Raw genomic sequence first — 24,554 nt, 5'->3', positions numbered from 1 at the left:
TTACAAATAATAAAATGTTGCAAACTTGTTCAAATGGAGGGAACTCACGCTCTTGGCTTCAACAAGCAATCAGCGAAGCACCTGACATGCTACAGAAATCCTGCAAAATCCAGCAAATAAATCATGCAACACCTGTTAAGCATCCTACAAAGCACACAGTGGGAAGCTGACACATTATTAACTGACTGTAATTTCACAGACGCTAACATACGAAGAGCTTTATGACATACATGTGGTGAGAATAATTTTTTATATATTCTTGAAGCATGTTTGTCAAAATACCTAAATCTCTCAAACCATTTTGTTGAATTGCTCTTCCCAGGAGTTGTATAAAGATACACATCATTACAAAGAGCAGGTTTGGGACATACTTCCTTCTCATGACTTAGAATTATGCGAAGAACACAACAAATGACACATTCATCCATTATGACAAAAAGCTCCATGATAGGGATGGTAGCAGTGTGACACACAAAGAAGCCAGATCTCAGTAGTAGAGGAGATAACACTGAGAAACAACTGTTTGACACAGGGTGTTCCCTTTGGGCCTTGGCATATATCCAGTTGGAAACCCACTTGGAAGTCACTTCTGGAATATTATTCCAGTCAATGGATGATACCACCCCAAAGGAGATGTTTCCATGAAAACACCAGCAGAGATCAAATGGTAACATGGGTTTCAAGGAAGCCATAAGGCCATAGAGGAGGAGACAGCTGAAGGTGCTATGAGGCAGGCCTGTGCTTCCACTCAGATGTTCTTCCCCTCTGAGTTTACTAAGATTTGCATGGATTTGCAGAGGCAAGCCTCACATGTCTGTCAGGAACATCAGAAAGAGATTCCATGAGTGTCAACATGCTGACTTTTGTAGCCTTTACATTGTTCTTCCCCACACAGGGATAACATATGGCCCAAAAGACCACAGTGGGAAAGGGCACTTAACCAATTCTTGTTAAAGTCTGCCAACCTGTATATAATCTTCTTGTCCTCCACTTCATCTGATGCTGTAGCATTTATAACCTTTTACAATACTAAGCAGCTTCTATTTAAAACTAGACAAGACTTTTTTAAATACTAAAGTAGAAAATATAAGCTAACTGTGAAAGCTGAGTGTATTTTCCCTCTACAGCCCATTATTTGTTACTGTATCATTTTCTCACTGCATGTAGGCCTAAAAAATAAACCCAACGTAAACAGAGAAGACAAATACCTTTTGAAGGCCAGGCAAATATTTAAAAAGCACAAAAGAGATTCCTCTTCTATCTCTAGATCACCCTCCAATTTAACATTAAGTGTATAGGGGTTTTTCTTCCCTCTCTGTGCCTTTCTTTTCTTTACTGCTTTTTTTTTCTTTTCTTTTTTTGAAGGAATGCAGCAGCAGATGTACATTGCATAGTTTATGGAACGTGCACCAATCTATAGACAATAGCAATGGAATAACAAAGGTCAAATAATTATATTGTGCCTGTTATCAGAGTGTAAAGAAAGAATTGGCACTATAAAAGAAGCTAGTATCTGATAAACTAATGCAAAAAAGTCTCCATCTAACATTATTTTTAAACCATATGCCCAAGCCTGCAATCTGATCTATATGGGTTGACCTTAGTGCCTGTGTGGAGTCCCACTGACTTCAGCAAGAGTCCTCATGCTGTAAGGCGCCACTCCCTGATGGATTAGATTATAGGATCAGGACCTTAGACTGCATAAATATAGCACTAAACAGGTACTATAATTCAAAAAGACAAAAATGGCCAGTTGACGTTATGAGCGTGCGTCAATGCATACAAAAATATCAACAGCAGCTCCATAATCCTCTAAGAGGTTTCCTGCCTGAATTATTAAGGGTATAGAGGTTTGATTTGAAAAAAAGTTATTGGGAAGGAATAGGGCGTGGTGGGGAACTGGACTGGAATGCAAAAGCCTTTTTATCTCCAGCTCACTGTTCAAAATGTCCCCAGGTTAGTACTGAACACAGGTTATCACTGCTGCATGGCAGTTCAGTCGTCTATGCAAACTGAGTTGATCCAAACCAGTTCCACATAACAATGGGCAAACTTTTACCAATCACAGCAAAGAAACTAATGACCATATCAACCCAGAGACTGACCTGTCCCATCATCCAAAGAAGGGTTGGGGCATATTGTTGGGTAAGTGTGGGAAAGTTAGCTGTGCTGCAACATGTACTTCACCTGTTCTGTGAGTAAATAAGACTTCCCACTGTGGTCTTTTGGGCCATATGTTATCCCTGTGTGGGGAAGAACAATGTAAGGGCTACAAAAGTCAGCGTGTTGACACTCATGGAATCTCTTTCTGATGTTCCTGACAGACACGTGAGGCTTGCCTCTGCAAATCCATGCACGTCTTGGTAAGACTTCAGTCTTTATGATAGACCACTTCTTTTGCCAAAGACAAACCCACTTAAAGGCAAACAAAACTCTCCTAAGACTACCTAATGCTTTCTTAAACAGTTTGCAGAAAACCGTATATTATCTTATGTACAAAATAAGTAATAGTAACAGTGTTACTGAGTACACTGTTCCTGGCAAGACAGGATTTCACTTTTTAAAATATAGCATTAATAATACCTGCAAATCCAAAATTAAGCCACATCCTCTGTTTTACGGCTTGTTTATAGTAGGAGAGACAAAGAATGAAAGATGAATACAGAGATCAAAAAAGATGATCAGAGAGTACTTAAAACTCTTTATTAGCTGCTTCTAGTCCATCTGCTCAAAAATGTAATATCAATTTATTTCCTTGTTTAAGTCTCAGTCTCTGAATATGCAAGACAGCACAAAATAAATAAAATGAAAACTTGGATGTACCAAAATATTCCGCTTAGCTAGCTAGCATGAGGGAATGACATTTTTCATAATAAAGGGACAGTGTTGGGTAGTCTACCCAACATATAGGTACTATAACAAATTAGAGGCTAAATAATGTAATCCTTGCCCAGCTTTGTAAGCATATACAACATGAGTAGCCCCTGGGACTACTCATGTGAGTACTTGTGGAAGAACTTTAGACACAAGTAAGGGTTATAACAACCTAAGGTATTTACACAAAACCTAATGTTATTGTTAAGAGTTATCAGTTTTATTCTGCAATTCAATGAAAATTATTTTTTTGTTTGAGTTTAAACATTTCTCTGTATTGGTTGCAAGCTACACATTACACAGCTGTGCTAGTGCATGAGACAGACTAGAAACTAACTACTAAAAGCAATTTGAAAATGTCTCATTTATTTCCATTTAACCTAAGACGAAGACAAAGAAAATGAAAAGCAGAAATAGCAAAAAGTGAATTCCATTTTTTAAAATGTTTTCTGTTTCACAAGAAATTGCTTCACTGGACTAGACCAGTATCCATCTAGTTCAGTAACCTGTCTCCAGCAGGTGTTAGCACCAGAGGTTTCAGAGGAAGATGTAACAAACACCTAAGTGGACAGTAATTGAATAAATAAGTTAGAACGTAAGAACAGCCATGGGAGGAAAGGATAGCTCAGTGGTTTGAGCATTGGCCTGCTAAACCCAGGCTTGTGAATTCAATCCTTGAGGGGGCCATTTAGGGATCTGGGTTAAAAATTGGGGATTGGTCCTGCTTTGAGCAGGGGGTTGGACTAGATGACCTCCCAAGGTCCCTTCCAACCCTGATATTTTATGATTCTATAAGGTCAGACTCAACTTTCCCTCTAATTTTTGACAGGCCATGTGCACAAAAAATTTCTTCTGTGCGAAGTTTTGTGCGGTGTTTCACCGTATGCGCAGGGTTTAGGATCTGTGTGCACGCGCACACGTGCACAGCTTAGCGGGAACAGTGGTCAGACCAATGGTCCATCTAGCCCAGTATCCTGTCTTTCTACAGTGGCCAATGCCAGGTGCTTCAGAGGGAATGAACAGAACAGGTAATCATCAAGTGACCTGTCACCCATTCCCAGCTTCTGGCAAACAGAGGCTAAGGACACTTCAGAGCATGGTTTTGCATCCCTGACCATCCTGGCTAATAGCCATTGATGCACCTATCCTCGATAAACTTATCCAGTTCCTTTTTGAACCCTGTTATAGTCTTGGCCTTCACAATATCCATATCCTCTGACAAAGAGTTCCACGAATTTGTTGTGTGAAGAAGTACTTGTTTTTGTTTGTTTTAAACCTGGCTACTATTAATTTCATTTGGTGAGCCCTAGTTCTTGAGTTATGAGAAAGATTAAATAATACTTCTTTATTTATTTTCTCCCCACTCGTCATGATTTTATATCCATCTTTAGTTGTCTCTTTTCCACGCTGAAAAGTCCCAGACTTATTAATCTCTCCTCATATGGAAGATGCTCCATACCCCTGATTATTTTGCTGTCCTTTACTGTACCTTTTCCAATTCCAATATATCTTTTTTGAGATTGGGGGAATGACATATGCAGTATTCAAGATGTGGGCGTACCATGGATTTATATAGAAGCAATATGATATTTTCTGTCTTCTTATCTATCCCTTTCTTAATGTTTCCCAACATTGTATTACCATTTTTGACTGCGCTGCACATTGAGTGGAGGTTTGCAGAGAATTATGCACAATGACTCTAAGATCTCTTTCTTGAGTGGTAACAGCTAATTTAGACCCCCATCATTTAATTTCTTCCTAACACTTACCTAACACTCTGATTACCTTTTCCAGACCTGAAGAATAGTTCTCTATAGCTCCAAAAGCTTGTCTTTTCACCAGCAGAAGTTGGTCCAATAAAAGATATTACCTCATCCACTTTGTCTCATGTCCTGGGACCAACACAGCTACTACAGAATTCTTTACCACATTCAGTTAATGGTTGGTTTGTGGCCTGAATCATGACGGTTTACATCCCCTCGTCTCAAAAAAAAAAAAAAATCCTAACCTAGATGGTAGATGTTTTCATTACCGATATAACTGTCTCATACCTTTCCTCATCAGTTTTAATTTTCAATTACACTAAATGTCCATTTTCTCTTATATTATGAAAGACAAATCTTGTCTTTTCTATATCACTCATTATTTTGTAAATCTCTGTTATGGCTTTTCTCTAAACTAAGGAGCCCCAAAATTTTTAGTTTCTCTTAATATGGAAGTATTTTCACACCAACTAATCAAATTCATCACCTGTCTCTGATGTATCTTTAAATTTATGATATATCTTTTTGAGATGGGATGGTGGGAACTGGAGACTATTTCAGGTGAGTGAGTACCACTGATTTGTATAATGGCATAATCATATTTTGAGTATTATTTTACATCCCATTCTTTATAGCTCCTAACATGGTGTTCACATTTTAAACGAGGATTGCAGGCTGAGCAGAAGATATAGAGATGCCCATAGTGATACCTAAGTGTTTAAAATGACTTTAGAACAGGGGTGGGCAAACTACGGCCCATGAGCCGCACCATGCAGCTCAACCCCGCTCCGGCCAGAGCGCTGGGTCGGGGCTGCACCACACGGCTCAGCCCTGCTCCAGCACTCTGGATGGGGCACGGCGTCGGGGCTGCATCACGCAGCTCCCGGAAACTGCGGCCCCACTCCAGCTCCTACATGCTCAAATGGGAGCTGCAGGGGCAGTGCCTGCGGATGGGGCAACATGCAGACCCGTCTGGCCGCACCTCCGCATAGGAGCCAGAGAAAGGACATGCCACTGCTTCTGGGAGCCACTTGAGCCTGCACCCCAAGCCTCTCCCCATGCCCCTCAATCCCAGCCCAGAGCACCCTCCTGCACCCCAAACCGCTCATCCCCAGCCCCATCCCAGAGCCCGCACCCCCTCTCACACCCCAACCCCAATTTTGTGAGCATTCATGGCCCACCATACAATTTCTATTCCCTGATGTGGCCCTCAGGCCAAAAAGTTTGCCCACCCCTGATTTAGAACCAAGCAGGATATGTAAGTAGTTCAAATTATTCTATTCAAAATACATTTATGCAACGTACCCTGCGTTTTTCAACACTCATCTGACGTATTATTATTATTAGCATCACAGATAATGACATTTTTTAAATAAATGATTTTAAACCCAACACTTTTCTTTTAAACAAGTGTGTAAAATTTGCTAATGTGTCAAGGGGCTAAAATCAGAGAGAAGTTCAGATATATTACTATATGTGACTGTGGATCTGTGGACAATATTTTAATGGGTTTCTGTTGTAAAGAAAACAGGGCAGATACAACATGTGAACAAGCATATCTGAGCAAAAAGGGATCTTTTAAAAACATACACCAAAAAGAAATAACTTTGGGCTTGATCCTGTGCCCATTCAAATAGATGGCAAAGCTCCCATTGACCTCAGTGGTGCGAAGGAACAGGTCCTTATACATGTTCAAGCTGTAAAATGTACATACTTTATTATCCTGAGTGACAGACTTTACTGCTAATTCAAGACATTTGACAGGCAAGTAGGATTAATATCACAAGGATCACTCCTAAGCTCAGGTTTCTTATTTACCAAGGAAACATTCATAGGCATCTAGACAATGGAAAGACTCGTTAACATAAATATAGTTCAATTTAGAGCTCATAAGCAAATTAGGTAGGTTCATTCACTGGATGATTGTACAAAAAGTCCTCAGAATGAAAAGCAGGTTAAAAGATTATGGTGTCCAAAAAGAAAATGCAACCCAAACAAACAAGATTAAGCATGTGACAGACCAAAAGGCAATTTTAAAAGGCACCAGCTCTTACTGTCTAGAGAGTTTACTAAGGAGATAAAGTATATGCTATTGCTATAAATGTTGCCAAAGGAGTGGTTTACAATGCATTTCGCCTTGAAAACCTGGTAAAAATAAACTTAACAAAGAACATCAGTACAATCGCTCTAATCTCTAAAAGCAATTATGTATATTTTAGGTAATAAACTGATGTGTACAATGTCCAATTTCTTATCTGTATAAAATCAGAAACACAATAGGTGCAAGTTAAGGCATTACAACCTTTGGATAGCCAATTGGTCACTGCTCTGCCAGACTTCATCTCTTAAATTTTACAGTTGAAGTAAAAATTGCTAAAGCAATCAAAGACAAACTAGGCATTCTAATCAAAGCTTAGCTAATGTTTTTATAAATTAATTCTAATTATATTAACTGAAATAACAGACTAGTCTATTACTACAAATCAGTTTTGAAGATTAAGTGTGGCCTACTGGATAGAGCATTGGACTGGGGCTCAGGATAGTTGGGTTCTATTCTAATTCTACCCTGCTGGGTGACCTTGGGCAAGTCACTGTGCAGCTCTGTGCCTCAGTTTTTCTGTCTGTAAAATAGGGATAATGACATTGACATTCTTTGTAAAGTGCTTTGAGATCTACTCATGAAAAGCTCTGCATAAGAGCTAGGTTTTATTATTATACATCACAGACACACTCTTTGGTTATATACAACAGGACTGTCCTGAAATCTTGTGCCTTGTATCAATCTGCTAGTTAGCCAGGACATCAACATGCATAAACAAATAAATGTACAGTAGATGTACATATATGCATATATACACAATTATATTTGTATACACACACCCCAATATAGACATATATACAGATGGACTCCTAATAGATGGAATGATAAGCAGACATCCTATAGAAAGAAGATACTAAATCCTGTGGAGGGAAAAACACTAAATTGCCACTAACCAGGAATGGAGGTTTCATAAATGAACCTAAGTTCCAGACAGCGCTCACAGTTACACTGATGCATACTGCTCAGAGTTATACTGGTGTATAGCAGAGTAAACGCCAGTGAAGTCCAGGGATTTATTTCAGTGGAACACAGAGCAGAATGTGGCCTCAAAGGTATATCCTCCCTGAATGGCTATTATTGTTCATTCTGATTGATACAACAGTGTTATTCATTATTATTATTATTAATGATTTTATTGACTTCTGCATCAAGTCCAAGATTCAGTACTTGTTCCACTATAGGAAATCTATGCAAGAATATACTAAATACCTAGATCTGAATCCTGACAAATGAAGGAGGCTTATTATTGGTTGCCATAAATGAGAGCGGCATCTGAGGCATTCATAATCAGGCCGCATTACCTACATTACATTATATGCCAACACTTCTTTAAATGAACCTGGTTGTCACTATGTATGCACATATTATAAATGTATACATGCACCATCACAAGAGTTGTGATCAGCTGATCTACCGCCATTCAGTCCTTAGATCTGAACATCTGAGGCCTATTGGCAGGGCAACTTCTGTGGAGTGGCCCTTGAGTTGTTCTGTCAGAAAACCAGTCTGTTAACCTTGAGCCACAGTATAAAGTTCATAGGTAAAATCTTGGCTCTGTCTAACTCAGTAGCAAAACTCCCATTGACTTCAGTAGGACCCATCTATGTATCTACATAGGCTTTTTCAGGAGAGGGTGTTGATGAATTATACCTTAAGTCTCCTATATCCTGATCCTGCAAAATATTGTGTGTGGGTAGATTTTTTTACCCACACAGATCCCTTTGCAGGATCAGAACCTTAACTTACAAATTCTCCAGAGCAGCAATCCTGCCCTACTCTATGTCTATATATACTCAATATAAAATGTCATGTAAATTTATAGAATTTTATAAATGATTTTAATAAAAATAAATATTAATATTTCTGCCAATAGCTTATTATGGGGTTGAGTCTCTCTAGATTTGGTTGACATTAGTCAATGAATTTTGTATAGTTTTAATAATTTATAACGATATGCCCAGAGATATGGGCACTTTTTAAAAAAAATCTAAACATAAACAAACAAATGCTACACTGCTGGTGGTGCAGTTTTCATTTGCATGAGTTAAATGAGGATACCACTACTGATAAAGGAAGGAGGAGAAGTTATGTTTAATTAGTGCAGATAAAAATCTTACAAAAATGCTAGACAGTATAATATCCCTCCGTCTGTGTATGTTCATATGCCTATGGAAATGAGTAGGTAGTTTTGTTTCTAACAGTCACACATCCCTGGGGCCAGTACATTAAAAAGTGTGAGCATTTACCAATTAAGGTATTTTGCTTGCATCCTTAAAAGGTCAACGGCATCATAGTGCAGATATCACTCAGGGAAAGGCTCAAGAAATAATTTTCTGGCACCAAAATTATTTTCTAATTAGTTTCCTAAAACCTTTTTATTTTTTTACTAAAATGGTTAAAATTAAGTTTTACGAACCTCCACAAAAGACAGATTGTCACTGACACTTTCTGATTAAAAAGGCACTTGTCCTCATTCCCTCCTTGCTTGTGAGTTAGAGATCACCAGTAAGTTCCAGACAGTGCTCACAGTTACACTGATGCATACTGCTCAGAGTTATACTGGTGTATAACAGAGTAACAGCCAGTGAAGTCCAGGGATTTATTTCAGTGGAACATAGAGCAGAATGTGGCCTCAAAGGTATATCCTCCCTGAATCCATGAATTGCTATTATTGTTCATTCTGATTGATACAACAGTGTCATTAATTATTATCGTTATTATTAATGATTTTGTTGACTTCTGCATCAAGTCCAAGACTCAGCACTTGTTCTGCTATAGGAAATCTATGCAAGAATATACTAAATACCTAGATCTGAGTCCTGACAAATGAAGGAGGCTTATTATTGGTTACTTATAAAACAGTGGCTCTCTTTCTAAGCAGAATTTAAAATGAAACAAAACAATGTTTCTCCCCTTTAGGGTTTTATTTGACCTTTATATTAAATAACACTGTAGATTAGTAATCAGGTTTAGCAGACAGCTGTCATGGGGTCACCAATAGCTACTTCAGGCTGCCTCAAAACTGTGGTAGCTGTAATGTGGTGATAGCCTTAAATGGACTATGACTGATGAGAAAAGGGAGAAGAAAAAACAAAAACAATCAGCAACTTTCTATAAAACCACTTTACAAAGAAAAATGTATGGGCCGTTGAAAAGTCATAAATAAGATAGATTCGGCATGAACCCTGAGATGCCATTTCAATTACAGCAACAAATGCTAAGAGCCTAATTCAATAAAGATAGAGCTACCCATGAGCAACTTATATTTAGGCCAAATTTTTCACATGAAAATTGTGATGCAACCTCATTTTAAAATTATTATATATGTACACACACATACATAAGTAAGTAGGAAAGCAGAACATGACTTGTCCAAGTGGGAATAGTTCTATGTTTGGAAGTAAGTGTGGTCACGAGGAAAAGCTCCTTTTTGAAATAATGGTTACTGGAAATAGCTATAATTTGCTTATAGCGTTTCTCACCATGGTTTAAGTAGATGACTTGCACTCAATAGTGGCAGGCAGCACATATGTGTGTGTCTGTGGCCCAGAGGTAAATATGGAGCCAGAAATGCAATCCTACCCCCAGGTCATAAAGAACTAGCACAACCATTCAAAAGCAGCTATTGCAGCCCATGCTCTTCAGCTGCCTCAGTTTCCCTTCCCTCTAATGGAGTGTGGCTGAGGGATCTACCCTGCCACAGGTCCATCGGCAGCTCTTCATCCACCCTCAAACACCCATTGTGCTCCTACTAAACAGAACCACTATTTGGTATAGAAGACTCATCTGTGGGACTGTACTGGTGGGCTCCTATATGCCTACATGAGTGGGGTTAGAGCAGGTATTTCTAACCCAAGGCCAACCTTTTTTGTCTGAAGATGCCATAATAATTTAATAGTTATGCAAAAACTCATTCCTAGTTCCTTTTGAAGAAAGATTACAGCAGGCACCAGCAGATTCTTTTCCAGAGACTATGAAAAATACAGCAACACCCATATGTTATAGACTGCATGATCATTTTGTTCAAACAAAGACAGAAGGGATTTTTTCTTAATTTTACCATTCTGTGGATGTTATGCAACATCTTGCTTTAGTACCACAGAACTGCATAGTGACAGTCAAAAATTACGCATATCTGATTGCTCCCTGACTTAGCCACTAAAAGTAAAATTCCTTCAAGGAACAAGAGCAATGTTTCAGAAGGTATGCCTTTTATGAAAAGTATTAGGATATGCTGGGTATAATGAAGAACACATGCAGCCTTCTAATACTCCTGATGAGAAAAACTAATGAAAATAGTTTCCTGTGACAGCACCTGATCCGTTTAGTTTTTCATGATAGCTCACTCTTTGCAACAATTTAAAATAAAATATTTTTCCATATTGCAGTAAAAACGATTGTCCTAGCTGCCAATCGAACATCCTAAAAGCTTTTCTTTCTACAGCATTAGAGAAACACATACCAAGTTTTTCTTCTTAAATGGACCTTAAAGTTGGACTTTTAAGTCCATATTTATACACCAAAATAAGTGGCTTTATTTTCCGAGATGTTGAACACTGAGAAACTCTCACCGAAGTGAAAGCCCACAAGTTATTAGACTTGATGCAGTAGGAGGTGAGACTAGATGATTGTAATTGTCCCATATGACCCTGAAAAGTATGATTCTCTCTCTTCCTGAGAGAGAGAGAGAGAGAGAGAGAAAGAACACCCCCACATACTGGTCTGTACCCTCCGCTTTTGGACTCTGAAGTGGTACACATGTGCCATCCCACATTTGCAGAGGGATGCGCTGTATTATCCTTCTTTCACTTGTTACACAACATTGAAATTCTTTAAATCGGTATCAGCCATGACTTCTCTAAGCTGCTGATGTTCTAAAGGGTCTTGATAAAAGTGTGGAGATAGCTCTTCAAGATCTTATGGTAATACAAGGGCTTGAAACATTGCTGAGCACCTGCTGCACAATATTTATCTATTTGTGTATGTAAGAGTTTCCCCTCATTGTGTGAATAACTAACCTTGGCCATTGTAACTAGAATATGAACTCTTGAACTATGCAGCCTTACACTAAATCTTGTAAAATACTTTAGCCTATCCACACAAACTCACTGAGTTCTTGATGAACTGAAACATATTCTCTCCCTCCACTCATATGCCATCACTGAGAAGGTATGTTGCAAAGAACTCAAGGGCCAGACTCAATGTTTCCCTCAGCCATTTAAGAAATAGAAATCCAACCAAATTCTCAATAACCTCCTTATTTTCTCTCTGTAGATAACCCCTGCAGGCCTAAGTCTCTCATATGTATTCACAGAATGCAGAGAGAAACAATATATACATCCATGTTCCACATCATCAACTCTCCCACCTCACTGTCCCACCCATACAGCTTTAGTCAGGATGTTTTTACCACTTGCCACAACTAAAACACTGAAGTGGGATGCTCAACATTTAAATCTTATAATAATGTCCACCTGGGCCCTGGGTCCAAGACTTGTACAGAACACCCTGAGCAAGAATCTTCAGTACTTTTCAAACTCAGCTACTTACCCATTCTGAAACAGTCAGGAATCTACAAATTCACTTTTACCAATAGAGGAAATGGAATGATTGAACCTTCCATAAAAATCCTCCTGCTAGAATTCTGGCTCAATTTCAGTCAAGTTAGCTCCACTAAGTCAGGAGACTATTCTTATCAATCTGCTCCAGACTTTTGTCAAAGTTGTTCTGTAGAAAACTAGGAAGCTTAAATTGGCATAAAAGGGAAGATCACGGCAACTGTGGGGCAGTGATCAAGTCACTGGTTATAGCTTGCCTTCAGGTGGTTATACTATGTGTTCTCTACAAGTTTGATAAATTGGCATTAAATGGGGTTCTCTGCTTGATGTTTCTGGTTTCCATTTTACACCCTTCATTTAAGCATATTGTTTTTATTTGAGTTACAGTTAATTTACACCGGTTTCCAGCTGGGGGGGGGAGGAGGTTGTTTGTTTTTTAAGTTCTCACCCCTTTCTCTTTAGTTCTGGCTTCTTAAATACAGCTAGTGTTTGGTTCATTAAGTTTCAACCAATAAGCTGAAATTTATAATACGTATTAAATAGATTACTGATATCAAGCTTCTACCAGTATAACCAGTACAATACCAGACTTCAGTAATACATATCTATAAGAAAATAAGAAAGTAGAGCCTGAAAACAGACTTTGGAATCCATTTAATCTAATCAGTTAATATACTATAAAATTCCATAAATACTATGCTTTATTCCTTCCAGATAAGTGTGTACCTTGTTTTGTTTTGTATAAACATAGCTACAACGTCTACTGATACCCCAACTAGGGCATTCCACAATTTGTTCCCTTGTCATTTTGACTAAACTTTTATTTTGCCTGCTGTTTCCTTGTTTATAAATCTACCTTTTCCAGTCCTGAATGAGTCCCTCCTTTTGAGAAGTATCTGATTTGACCCTCGCTATCTCCTTTAATTTCTGGAAAACTTCAGTTCTGTCTCTTCTGAATTTGCTGCTTTTTTCCCCTCAGTATTTTTTTCAGTGTTTCCAGCCTTTCTATATGTATATCATTCCTATATGTGTATATCATCCCTAAATAGTAATTGTTCTCATGCTCTTTATATCTTAACAAGATCATGGTGCTCAAACTAGGCATGGTGACCTCTTTGCGCCTAACAGCACTCTTAAAGAGCACTAGGATAACTTCTTGGGATTGTTTTGTTTGTTTCTCTTACTAAGTCTGATTGTTCAGTGTACTTTGCAGTCATTTGTTGGACTGATGACTTCCATTATTAGCAGGAGCAAGAGCAGGGGATCTTAACTAATGCTAATGAGATAAATCCCCCTTTTAAAAAAAAAAATCTGACCATCTTCTGTTAACTGTCTCCTTGCCTAGGTAGGCCAGAGACACACATAGCCATAAACAATGTGTTTCGCCAAACAAATTCAGCCTCTCTTTTCCACTTGTCCAACTGTCCTTTCTGCTCTTCTCTTCCCTTCAATTCTCCTTTGCCCGGGCCGGCCTTATCATAATCCAATTCTCAAAATTCAAAGAGAAACTAGAAGGAGCATCCAACCTGGTGCTGATGATGAGCCTCTCTTCCCTTCCCCTTTGTATGACTCATGAAATGTTCGCATGTATAATAACTAAATCCTCAGGTGGTGTGTGGGCTCAGATTTGGGTTAGTTTGTGTTTTTAACTGCACTTTGATTCTCCTACTTCAACAGTCCCTTTGGTATAGCCTTCAGCCTACTTTATGGAAACAAGCTAAACAGTTGGTGATGGTAAATTCTTTTCCACCAACACAGACACTAACACAGCAAAGTATAGTTATTTAACACAGTTCTATTAACAAAACCGAAATATTTTAAAAATTATGTTAAATCCATTTATGTAATTAAGACTGCACCATTTAATGATGTGAGGCAATATCATTAAATATACAGACTTTCCCTGAATTTCAGAACTGCTAGACCATTATTATTCCAACCATTTTATGCACCTCTGAGATAATAAACTGTAAACTGGAGACTATGTTGAAAAGGTAAGTTCATTCACGTATGTCTAGCAAGTAATTTCAAGAGCACACAGTCCACGTAACAAGGACATAGGAAATTGTAAATTTCCACTACAACACAGAGAAATCAGTCTTAGATGAAATTGCATAGAGATTATTTTCAAATGATCTAAACATTTTCCATATGCTCACCTCCTTCCATCCCAGTGCACACACTTTGTAACCCCACAAATATTTATAAATTAACATAAATGAATTCAAAATGGTTTACAACAAACAAATACATACATCAATACTGCATGAACACTGGGGCCAAGAAAACATCAGGACTGCTAAAGAGTTGTCTGCAACATATATATTTGCATAAAGCCATACAGTCTGTAAGCAGAAACATTGTATTCAGAATTACATACAACTTCTAACAACCCAGAACTTTCTCACCTAAAGAGAAATTATATAATCTTTTTGCTGGCAATTATGCAGGATTCTTTAGTATATATCACACTACAGCTTGTTTAGATTTGCAATCACTTCTTGTTCTTAACCACAATCCAATCATGAATTTCTAAGATATTTCACTATTAAATACAATGGATCTGCTAGCAGAAATAGTTATTCTTATCAATGTTAAAAGCACCGTTTTATTTCATTCATTTTGGAATGTGGAAGATCAGTATACACAGATTCATACACTGACAGTATAACTGATTCAACAAAGATTCCCTTTAAAATTAGATATTCTTATGATGAAAAAACAAAAAGGAAAAGCCTTAATCTCTTTGAGAAGATGTCTTGCTTACCTGACTCTGCCATACCACACCGACAGGCTGAACAATATTATCAGCTCTTCAAGCACTAATTCTTGCTAACTGGAAGGATATTTTCTCTCTTGCTGGATTAATAATCAACTTTCCAGATAGTTCATTTGTAATTCTCTGCTGGTTAACCCTTTGCATTGCTCCCATTTTCCACTAAACAGTCTCCTATATGCTTTCCAGTCCATTTTAATGAGAAAACAACAAAATAAAATGATGGTACATACGTGAAACTACTATAAAATAAAAAATAAGAAGCTGATTTGGAAATTTGAGGGCAGGTATTTAATAAACTAAATACATACAACATTCAAAATGCTTTCAGACTAAACATCCTTTATAAAAGTTTGGATTTTTAAAGGACTCTAATCCCTTAAAATTAATAGGCTGAAAAGACAACTGCATTTAGATAAACCACACTATCAACAAATCGAATGCTGACAAGTCCAATGGCTCATACTACATCATGTTCCCATGAACTTACCACTTGGCCTCTCATCTTCAGTGTCTATGTGAGTGTGACACATGCCTGCTATGTTTGGAAAATAACATTTTTTATTACTGAATAGTTAGCTGAGAAATTATCACAATTATCAGTTTGTGCAAGGCCGTCCATCTGTGTTGTCAGAAAGCAAGAGCAAGAGTGGTTGGGAGCAGAGAGGAGATAAGAAAGGCTCAGAATAGCTAAAAAGGGGAGTTTAAATAAGGTCAGAACAGCTTAAGATGAAAAACCTAGTAATTACAGGGAAGTTTGTTTTTCAAAGATAATAAATAGCTAATTACAAAATCTGTTATCGATCTCACAGCTCTATTATGAAGCAAGTGAAAATTACTCAGCCGCGGTTGTGTTAAAGGTGTTAAGGGGCCCAATATGAAAAGGTGGGTGAAAACCTTAAAATCCCATCTTGAGATCACTAATCTTTGTTTTAGGGAAGTGAGATGGCCATTAGCATATGCTTTGGTCAGGGTCGGGGGGGGGGGGGGGGGGGGCGCCAGGAGGTGGCAGAAAGAAAATAATTTATCAGATGACAGAAGCATCATGTTACACAAGCAGAGAAATAAGAACATGAAAAGCAGTGCTCCTACTTCCCTTTTCTTTCTAAAAAGCAACTGTCTTTGGTTTTAGGAAGCACTGGGCAAAATCCAAGAGATTACAGCCCTTTTCACTAGCAGAAATGCTTTCCCTGTAAAAATGTGCTGTAGCTGTTTTATTAAATAGCACTGAAGTACTTCTGTTTTCCCCACAGACAAAGGGGCAGAACCTCCTAAAGTTATGGCATAGCACAAAAGAGACTTTAGCTCCCTCTGCACAAAAGCAGTCCTTTATTAGGATCCCTGTAGCAAATTTATTTTTGTGCAGGATTGTAGGTCTCTCTGCAGCAGTACCTAATACTGTTTGCAATAAAAGTTCTATGATATGTGCTGTAGAATTTATGATAAAATGTTGTAAAGTGTTGAAGCAAATTTCTTTCATATTTACAGTTAATTTTATTCAGTGTGTGTTTGAAGGAAAACCTTTTAAGAACACCAATAATGTGAGAAAGCTACAACTAAATTTATTGTTAAGTATCACATCACTGGTACTCCTGGGAACTCCTCTTCTTGGGAAGAAAGCTTAAACAACATTTTCTAACACATTGGAGTGCTTCCCAGAGAAGTGATGGCCTACAGAGGCAGTGCAGTACAAAACACGCTGGAATAGTAGGTCAGTAAACAAGCTTTTTCAGAGGATGAACACAAATAAATATAACTTTGTTTAATAAAGACAAATTATCGATATCTTTTGTTCTAGAAGAGGTACATTATCTCTCTCTCCTGTTTCACCTGACTCAACTAGAGGTATTTGTTCCATCACCTGATTTAGTGGTTGGCTAGAAATAATAGGACAAAACAATCTACTATTGTTACATGAGACAACAAACTTTCATGTCCTTGAAGCTCGCCATGACCTTTCATCTTTCCTATTCCCCAGCGGTCTCTCCTAACAACTAAAACTACACTCAGTTAGGCTGAATTCCAGATTGTCATAAAAAGTGCCCTGTCCTTTCAGAACAAAACCAATTTTTACACCAAGGTGGGGGAGAAACACAAGTCCATTGTTCCAGCACAGATGGAAGTTAGAGTTACTAGGGCAACAGCTCTAATCCTCCTTTTTACCACCTTTTTCACATCATTGGCCTATCAAGTGTGCTACCTTTTAACTCATAAGCTCAAAAGCTGGTAGTCTAACTGGCTGCCCTAATTAGCTACGATTTTCACAGTACAGACAACATGATGAGCTAATCGAAATTTGCAAAATAATGACGTACCTCCAGCAAATATTCCTCCTCCTGAGGCCCAGTCTTAGAATAACAATAATGAGACCATTATTAGAGGAGGGCATTAAAATGCTGCACTGCTGCTAAACAGAGAACTTAATTGTTCTGGTCTTGTCCATTGAATCAACAACCTATTGTTGTGGACTTGAAAAATAAAGGACTGGAGAATGGGTGCCATAATGATTGGTCTGTGCTGCCATACCAGCACTCTGTAGAATTGTTTTCCTTTTGAAACTCTTGATGGACTAGTAGTTTTGTTTAAAAGTAATATAAAAGGCAATTGTCTGGATAAAAAGTCCTATTTATTGAAATCTTTAGAAGCAGTTGCATGGATTTGTTCGTGACCCCCGAGATAAAAACACAGGGACCATAATAATACTATTTGTAAAGGCCTGCTACCGCTGCCTACAGTAACACTAGATAATAAAGTCTTGTCTAGCTGCTGTAAGAGGAAGGAAGGCATTTCCTTAGTAGACAGTAAGAATGACAAAAGGTCAAATACTGGACAGATCCAACTAATCTGTAAATGAGAAAATATTTTATTAAACAAAATATCAATTAGGGTTTATGGTTTATATTTAAACCAATAAAGATACATGGAAATCATGTGTAGCTCAAGTGTTTTGGTTTTTTTAAATAACTATCACAAATAACCAACTTCAGCTATTTTGAATTTGTTTCAACTCCTCTGCTGAGTGATGTCCCAAACTCTGTGACTGGGAAGTCAAATAATACATCTAGAGTTGTAGGCAACTGAATAATGCAATTGGCAATTTACAGTTTTTCCTGTGTTTAAAGAGAGAGCATTCTTTGAATTGAAAATTGTGACTGGGAGGAAAAGTTTTTTAAAAATCTTAGGCATTCTTTGGTTTTGATTCTGTTTTTTAACTGATAAAACTCAAGTATGCAGTTTGAAAAGGTCATAATTTGTATAAAATAAACAGTGAGTTTCAGAGGAGAAAACAATAAAACCAGAAACCCTAGTTTTAATCCAGCAAAACATTTGTCAAAATATATTGTTCTCAGTTCCATCAATATAAAATGGCAATAAGCCCACGAGTTAGTCTAGATTTATGCCGGTGGAAATGAAATCAGAATAAGATATGGATCAGAAATAAGATAATGCAACAGTGCAAACTGAGACTCTAAAGTTAATACAAACAAGAAGAAACAGAAGTTAGCCCCCAAAGTGATCCCACAGGTATTTTTGACATTAACTTCAGTGGCAGCAGATTCAGATCTTCACTTACTCTATTATAATCAACATTTTGTCGCCAATGTTAAAAAAAGAAAGAAAGAAAAAGTTAGAAGTTAAAGGTTAACTCACACTACATTTTTAACAGTAGCCAGACAGGTTTACATGCTGTAAAGGTGTCTTGCATGTAAAATCACAGAGCATATTTTCTCTAGAGTCAGGGGCTTTTCTTTTGTAAATTGAAAAATGCATAATATAAAGAAGTATTAAATTGTAAATAAGACCTCTTGCTTCATTCAATCCATGCTTCATTTATCTTCATCTTGTTAGGCTAACTTAATTAACAATCTCAGTGTTGCACACTTTCTCTTTTCATTACATCAAATAATGGCCTGGATGTGGGAGGAAGCCCTCACCACAGGGATCTTGAAACACTACCTTGAGGAAGAGTTTCTTACATATGTATTGCTTTAGCAATATTGACTAGCTAGATGTATTAATCTTACAACATATATTAAATGGACTCTTCACTGCTTTAAAAGAATTATGTTCCAAATTTCTTTAAAAAAAAAACATTTTAAAGGCCTTTAATAGAAAGTAAAAAAAAACCAACAACAAACTGGCATCATAAATTCATAACTAGTTTTACTCAATACTTTATTTAATATAAAAAACAATTGCACTCAGGATACAAACAGTTTGTACCCAATTATGTATACCACCCAAAACAACATAACGTGTCAGATTACTCAACCAAAGCTGTCATACCATTTGCCTGTGAATGTTCTGTATATAATTAATTGGATGATTGGAATGATTTCATTGGTGAATCTGGTTATTTTAATACTGTAATAGGGAGCACAGTGTTAAACTATACAACAAGTTTTCCTGCTTTAACCTACAATATTATGGCATCTGGAGCTATGCAAATGGACAAAATAGTAAAGCCTTTTTTAATCTTACCCCGATCAACCAGCCCTCTTTCTCCTAGTGTTTCTTATTTAATTAAAACAGACACTGACAGAAGGACATGGATTAGGACTGTAATGATGCATTTACTTAGATTAATCGGAGGCTCCTCTTGGAGTAATGGCTTAAACAAAGAACAAAAGGAAATTGTTATGAAACAGCCTTTTATCCCAGGCAAAGGTCACATTATGAGGTTTTTAATTTTGTCAGCCTCTGTTACACTGGGCCTTGCTACTGGAACGAGATTTTTTTTTCTCCCCAACGCCAGTTATTATAACACAGCCATTAAAGCTGCAAATTAAAATGTCTGATTTTAAAACAGGTTGCTTAGTTTCAGAACCCTCTAATTAGCATGTTGTGCATTGTTGTGAAGAAATGAAGCCTAAAATGCTAATGACCTGCTGCCAGGTGACAATACTGTTGCGCAAAATAATAAGGATCCTTTCAAGTAATAATAATATTAATACTCAGCTCTTATGAATTATCCAACCTCAGGTCTGTTCTGCACCACATGTGCTTAAAGAAACAATGTGCATCCAGCCAGAGATCTGAGTTCCACAGACAACACAACAGTGTTCCATATGAAAACTGGAGAGAAGTTTATATCCACCAAGACATTAGAAGAGGAGGGCAAAGCAAGGAAAGTCACCAGAAGCCAAGTCAAACTGGGGTCAGGCACAGGGAAAAGCAAGGAATAGGAAATTCTCAGTCTCGATCAAGGAAGAAATTCCAGAGCCAACTTCTCTTGAACTGACAAGCAGGGACAGCAATTGGGAGTTTTATGAGGGAATTCTCCAGGTGAAGGAAGTTACCCTTGGAGTGAGTTTTCTGTCAGTTTGTTTGTTGTGCTTGCATGCGTGTAGTGTGTCTGCTTAATGAAGTTTGTAGTGTGGTCTATTTGTGGGGACTGTGTGCTGAGACTAGCCACCTACTAGGCACGGTTGAGAGCTTCTTAACGAAGCTCTAGCCTACCATTCTTTGATCCTTAATCCCTTTAGGATCCCTTGATGAGGGGGCAGGGCTGACTCAAGGAAAACAAGGGTTAAAAAAAAGCCAGCTTGAAACTGACCAGAAGAGCTAGTAACCAGGAGCAGAAAACAGTTAGTTTTGTAAAGGAGTTAGAAGAGGGAGTATGAGAGCGAGATACACCTAATAAACATTTTATAAACTTAGACCAATAAGACCCATGCAAAAAAAACAAAAAACAAAACCCAAAAACAAAAGAACAAACTAACAAAACCCAAGGCCCTGCAAGAGTAAAAATAATGCAGGCAGAAGTCCAGCAGCAGAGTGGGGACTATCCAGTTTATTGCACTGAATGCAGCTTGTACAATTACTTGCCTTGTAGGCAAGTGGTGTGTGTGTGCATTCTGTGCAAGCAGCTCATGGCCTGCAGAGACCCAGTGCAGGCTCTTGAGACCAGCATGGCTGAGACAGAAATATACATAGACAAGACTTTCTGGGACAAGTAGAGCACTCCCACCCCCAGTCTGACAGCCTCTATGCTGTTGAGGAGGATGAAAGTCTCCAGGAAGGAGAACATCAGGCTGGAGTAGATGGAAATGATCCCATAGTTGGGACTCTCCTTCCAGAAGACGTAATGGTATCCTCTCGCTCAGAGGATACCCCTCCAGGAGAGGGAACCCCAGTTATTAGGAAGAGACAGGTAATGGTAATGGGAGATCTGATTATTAGAAATATTGATAGTTGGGTTTATCACTGGGAGAACTGCATGGTGAATTGCCTGCTGCGTGCCAAAGACTGTGGACCTTTCAAGACATCTAGACAGATATATGTACACTGCTGATGGTCATGGTACATGTATGCCAATGACAGAGGCAAAGGTATGAGAGAGGTCCTGGAAGCCAAATTTAGGCTGCTAAGGAAGAGATTAAAGTCCTGGATCTCCATGGCAGCATTCTTTGAAATGCTTCTATTTCTACATGCAGGGCCAGGAAGACAGGCAGAACTGCAGGGTCTCAATGCATAGATGAGACAATGGCATTTAAAGGAGGGATTTAGGTTTACTACGAACTGGAGAACCTTTTGGGAAAGGAGGAGTCTATACAGGAAGCATGGGCTCCACCTAAACCAAAACAAAACCAGATTGCTGGTAAGTGAAATTAAAAAGGTCATAGAGGATTTTTTAAACAATGGGCTAGGGAAAAAAACAACAGGTGCGGAGAAGCACACAGTTTGGACAGACACATCCCCTGGGGGAGGATTTATTAAAGAGGATACTTTATATCCTAGTAAAAAGAGGATAGAAGCTGATAAAATATAGATAAGGAACTGAAGAGAAACAGTCAAACAAAACAGAGTCCCATTCAATTACATCACATGCAGGCAAACAACTAAATATTGACAAATTTTATAAGTGCTTGTATACAAATACAGAAGTCTAAATGCTAAGATGGATGAACTTGAATGCCTTGCATTAAATAAGGATATTGATATAACAGGCATTACAGAAACTTGGTGGAACTATGATAATCAATAAAAAGAACAGGAGTACTTGTGGCACCTTAGAGGCTAACAAATTGATTAGAGCATAAGCTTTTATGGGCTACAGCCCACTTCATCGGATGCATATAATGGAATATATAGTAAGAAGATATATAGATATATATAGATATATATATATATACACACACACACACATACAGAGAAGTTGGAAGTTGCCATACAAACTGTGAGAGGCTAATTAGTTAAGATGAGCTATTATCAGCATGAGAAAAAAACTTTTGTTGTAATAATCAAAATGGCCCTGAGGATACTTAACTTAAGGAAATAGATTCAATATGTGTAATGACCCAGCCACTCCCAGTCTCTATTCAAACCCAAGTTAATGGTATCTAGTTTGCATATTAATTCAAGCTAAGCAATGTCTCATTGCAGTCTGTTTTTGAAGCTTTTCTGTTGCAAAATTGCCACCCTTAAATCTTTTACTCAGTGGTCAGAGAGGTTGTAGTGTTCTCCTACCAGTTTTTGAATGTTATGATTCCTGATGTCAGATTTGTGTCCATTTATTCTTTTGCATAGAGACTGTCCAGTCTGGCCAATGTACATGGCAGAGGGGCATTGCTGGCACATGATGGCATATATCAGATTGGTAGATGTGCAGGTGAACGAGCCCCTGATGGAGTGGCTAATGTGATCAGGTCCTATGATGGTGTCACTTGAATAAATATGTGGACAGAGTTGGCATCGGGCTTTGTTGCAAGGATAGGTTCCTGGGTTAGTGTTTTTGTTGTGTGGTGAGTGGTTGCTGGAGAGTATTTGCTTCAGGTTGGGGGGCTGTCTGTAAGTGAGGACTGGTCTGTCTCCCAAGATCTGTGAGAGTGAGGGATCATTTTTCAGGATAGGTTGTAAATCTTTGATGATGCGCTGGAGAGATTTTAGCTGGGGGCTGAAGGTGACAGCTAGTGGCGTTCTGTTATTTTCTTTGTGGGCCTGTCCTGTAGTAGGTGACTTCTGGCTCTGTCAATCTGTTTTTTCACTTCAGCAGGTGGGTACTGTAGTTTTAAGAATGCTTGATAGAGATCTTGTAGGGTACATAATGTATAGGAATGACAGAGTAGGTTGTGCTCGTGGAGGAGTGGCATTATATGTGAAAGAAGGGCATAGAATCAAATATAGTAAAAATCTTAAATGAATCAAACAGAATCTCTATGGCTAGAAACTCAATGCTTGAATAATAAGAGTATAACAGTAGGAATATACTCCTTACCAGGATAGTAATGGTGATTGTGAAATGCTCAGGGTAAAGACTGCATCCATAGTCCTCTGCCCAACAATGAAACCTGATTGCTGTGGACAATGAGGTCTGCTAAGGAGTGAAGACCTTTCCAGGGAGTTATAACAATGAGACTGACCTGTATAGGTCACACTTAGTGTAAGATCCTTTGCTCTCATACAGGGACACTATGATGTTGTCTTTCCATTCTGCTGGTACTTTGCCTGATGCCCATACTTTTAAGAACATGCTATCCGATGCTCACTGGCTCCAAAACATTTTTTTTAGCAGCTCGGGTGGAATAATATCACATCCAGCAGCCTGTCCATTCTGCAACTTTTAGATAGCCTTTCATACTTCAAGTTATGAAGAATCAGTATTTGTCCCTGGTCTTGCAGCTGTGCGGTTTGCCAAGTCACAGAGCTCTGGACAGTCTTCAGCAGGTGCATGGTTCAGCACAATAAGCTAATAACTTTCATAATGTGTTTTCCATCTGTCCAGGACTGTGTCCATCAATGGGCAGTGAAAGCCATCTGGTTTTGTGATAGAGATGTTAGAAGTTTGTTTATAGCTGCCACCCAGGGGATGCAGATTGTTTATTTTTGGCTGTCCTCTGCTTCATCATCCAGGAAGTTGATGTAGATCTCTTGGTCACATTGTGTCACAGTCTGGAAAATGCCTTTCAGCTGTTTATGTTCTTGCACATCTCACTGCTTACATGCTTCTGCTCTCCCTCCACTAATATATCAATCATAATGATATAAGGGAAAGTGGTAAATCTCTGACATCTCACAGGTAGTGGCAAGAAGGGTCCTCTCCAAGAGAACTACAGCCATGGTGACTTCTGCATGGCCCCAAACAGTGTCCCTTGCTGAGAACATTGAAGTGGAGCTGTCAGACAGGCAACCTAGATGGAGCTCTGTCATAAATATAAAGGGAAGGGTAAACCCCTTTGAAATCCCTCCTGGCCAGGGGAAAGCTCCTCTCACCTGTAAAGGGTTAAGAAGCTAAAGGTAACCTCGCTGGCACCTGACCAAAATGACCAAAGAGGAGACAAGATACTTTCAAAAGCTGGGAGGAGGGAGAGAAACAAAGGGTCTGGGTCTGTCTGTATGCTGCTTTTGCCAGGGACAGAACAGGAATGGAGTCTTAGAACTTTTAGTAAGTAATCTAGCTAGGTATGTGTTAGATTATGATTTCTTTAAATGGCTGAGAAAAGAATTGTGCTGAATAGAATAACTATTTCTGTCTGTGTATC

The 24,554-nt window shown here is 38.4% G+C and overlaps 1 protein-coding gene across 26 annotated transcripts in view; it reads right to left on the bottom strand.

The window, feature by feature from the left end:
• Nucleotides 1-24,554, bottom strand: part of SOX6 (SRY-box transcription factor 6) — a 449,851-nt gene that overhangs the window by 305,465 nt on the left and 119,832 nt on the right. Inside the window, exons 1-2 of one of the 26 annotated variants that reach the window (XM_077818348.1) lie at nt 15,563-15,577; nt 14,552-14,641 (exon numbers count right to left, since the gene is read on the bottom strand). The exons of 20 other annotated variants lie outside the window; for them this stretch is intronic. The gene's annotated coding sequence lies outside the window, so the exon portion shown is untranslated. Of the gene's footprint in view, nt 1-12,288; nt 12,371-14,551; nt 14,642-15,562; nt 15,614-24,554 lie in introns of those variants that run through there. 5 more of the 26 variants (XM_077818365.1, XM_077818345.1, XM_077818358.1 and 2 more) reach the window with 5 other exon arrangements.

The sequence above is a fragment of the Eretmochelys imbricata genome, chromosome 6 (assembly GCF_965152235.1).
Source record: "Eretmochelys imbricata isolate rEreImb1 chromosome 6, rEreImb1.hap1, whole genome shotgun sequence".
Lineage (NCBI taxonomy): Eukaryota > Metazoa > Chordata > Testudines > Cheloniidae > Eretmochelys > Eretmochelys imbricata.
This window is presented reverse-complemented; position numbering and strand designations above follow the sequence as displayed.